Source organism: Gavialis gangeticus, unplaced genomic scaffold, assembly GCF_001723915.1.
Source record: "Gavialis gangeticus isolate Ggan-Ray unplaced genomic scaffold, GavGan_comp1, whole genome shotgun sequence".
Classification (NCBI taxonomy): Eukaryota; Metazoa; Chordata; order Crocodylia; family Gavialidae; genus Gavialis; species Gavialis gangeticus.
Genome location: NW_017729025.1, coordinates 131,638,832 through 131,641,656, shown reverse-complemented (window position 1 = coordinate 131,641,656; position 2,825 = coordinate 131,638,832). Strand labels below are relative to the sequence as shown.

The window sequence follows — 2,825 nt, the reverse complement described above, 5'->3', positions numbered from 1 at the left end:
CCCCCCCCCCCGCTCTCATCACCACTGTCTACCCTAAGCCATGGCTCAAGCTCCAGCCTGAGGCACAGAGCACATTGTGGCTCCAGCCATTGCTCAGCCAGGCAGCAGCTCTAGCTCCTGCTCCAGCCCCAGGGTTGGAGTTACTATTGTCACTGCTTCCTGCCCACGTGACAGCAAGAGCCAGCATGTGCTCCATGCCCGGGCTGGAGTCAGAACAACAACTCAGGGTAAGTGACAGAGTGGGGAGGCAGTTAGCAGCAGAGGAAGAGCAGAAATGGCCAAGGGCAGAGAAGCAGGGGAGGACACATTGATGGTTCGGGGCAGGCAGTACAATTACAGTACAGTAGTTGTCCATAGGAATATCAAAGCTCAGAAATGGTACAGTTTAAAATACTGTTTTCCCAAGTGGATTGCGAATGAAAGGTTTCTCAGCATAACTGAATTTACAAGATGGAGTAAAAAGGAAAATTCTTAAGAGGCAGAATAGAAGCAAGACCCACATAAACTGATCAGAGAGCAATGCAAGAGGAAGATCTAATGAAGAAAGCCCCTGGAGAAGGCAACCAAGAACAGAGCAGAGAAGCAGCTGATCCTCAGTCCCCAGTCTGAAGAGCAGGCAGGGGCGGGGGGGAGCATCCCTGGCTGCTGTGTCTGCAGGCAGAATTTAAAGCCCATGAGAATGGGAACTGCAGTGGCATGAGCCTTCCCCACTGCAATTGCTGGCTCCGTGGACTCTGAAAGTTTGCTGCCTGTGTAGACCAGCTGGGGGGTACAGAAGCATGTAAAGCGCCTCTATCAGGGCAGGGAGAGCTGCCCCGATGCAGTTGCTGGCCCCAAGGGCTTTAAATGCAGCATGTGCCATCCAGCTGGGTGTCACACAATGTGATTCTAAAAGCAGGGGATGGAGGTGGCTCTCTCTTAACAACCTGCTCCGATTTCAGGCAAGGCAGAGGACAAGCTATCAAGTAATGAGCTCCCCTAAGGGCAAGGGAGGAGCCCCCTAGTGCCCCCTGGCTGGACAGCTGGCTTGTGTAGCCATCCAGCCAGGGGTCTGTAATGCATGTATGCTTCTGCTCCTGGGTCTTCTACCAGTAAGAATTTCTGTGAAATTATGACTGGTAGAAATAAATGCCTGTCTGTGGCCTTAGTGGGAGGGAGGTATCTAATATTTGACTTCTTTGCAGCTACTACCAGACAAGAAGTAACACCTTTTCCCCCCTAAATGTTAGTTACTTGGCCATTTTGAACTCAAATTTTAAAAGGCTGGATCTTGCTCAGTGTCAGTGAGCTGCCAAATGGGAGTTAGTTCCAACACATCATAAACCAAAGTTTTTTTCCCCTTAATGTTCTTATGAAATTTGGTACTTACAAGTTGTTCTACACCACAGCATGGTCTCACTCTGTAAGCAACCTCCTCCTCCCCTGAATCCTCTCCCTGCTTATGATTAAACACTACAAATAAGATGTAGTGGAAATATTGACACATTCTTGAGAGTCATCTGTGCCTGAAACTTAAAATACTCTTTCTACCAGAGTGTTCTCCATAAAAAAAAAAAATTTATGTGGATTTTAATAGTGCTTGAGGTCTACAGCAAAGGTATAATGTAAGGTCAAAACATGTCTCCTTTCTGTCTTAGGGCTTGTTCTGTTCTATTGCAGAAAATAAAGACTATTAAATACAACAGAAATAGAAGTACTAGGCACACAGATCTCTGTATCTCCTTCTACAGTTTCCCAGCCTGGAGGAAAGGTGGAGAGACACTGTTTTCACAAGGTGCTGACAGATGTGATGGTTTATCGAGCAATCAGCCACTAAAAGCGCTCTGTAGCTGTGCACTGACAGAAGTACACAGCTGCAGAGTGCTTTAAAAATGCCAGATTATGCAACAATCTGAACCCTCAATATGAAGGTTTAAATGAAGGCACTGCAAAGCAAAGCACTTTTATTAATGCCCATCAGCCCTGCTCCAGGCAACTGCTTCACAATGGGAGGGGAGAAGGGTGAGGAGTGAGTTTGTTCTGGGGGTTGCCCAGCCAGTGCTTCAAGCTGGGGGACCCCAATCCACACACACATGCACACGCACACGCACCTGCCCCACTCCAGAGCAACAGCAGACTGGGGAAACCTCAAAGCAGACCTCCCTCCCCTGCCTCCCCATCCTGAGAGAGGAATTTGGAGAGGGGGATGGGGCTAGGGGACAGACAGTGCAGACAAGCAGCCTCTCTCCCTGGATCAGCTCCAAAGTGCAGCTTGATCATCCACCCTCCCATTCCAACAGTGAACATCTGTTCGGTCAGGAGGGTAGGTCTAACTTATGAGTGCCATGAATTAGACCAGGAAGTTGTCCATCTGTCAGTGCCCACAGTGTCACCCTCTTCTTGCATCCTACATAGAGAACCCAATTCAGGGCTGGAAGCCAAGTGAGAGAGAGGGGAAGAAATGCCTGGTTTGTGCTTATAGGGTATTTACTCCAAACTTCTGAGTTTCTGAGAGTTTTCCAGGGTACATTCTCATAGAGGAAACCCGGTCCCACAACCATACAGATAGGGAGCCAAGGCAGAGCCAGAGGGAGATAATGCAGGGGCATAGCACCTGATGACCATGGACCTCTGACAGAAAAGCACTGGGGAATCTTCCAGATTTGGGGGAAAGCCTCATGCCTCTGGGGGAAATCTGAAAGCAACCCTGAGGACAACCCCACAGTTTAGCTCTCAGAGAGGGGAAAAACAGCATCTGAATCTAAAAGAAATGCAAAACTCTAGAACTCTTGGTTCAGAGATATATCTTTTACTAGACCAAAAAGAAATCCCTATATATATATATA

General features: G+C 48.1%; 1 protein-coding gene across 1 annotated transcript in view; it reads right to left on the bottom strand.

Annotated features, from left to right (window-relative positions):
- DKK3 (dickkopf WNT signaling pathway inhibitor 3) overlaps nucleotides 1-2,825 on the bottom strand; it is a 45,379-nt gene that overhangs the window by 39,676 nt on the left and 2,878 nt on the right. The window lies entirely within an intron of this gene.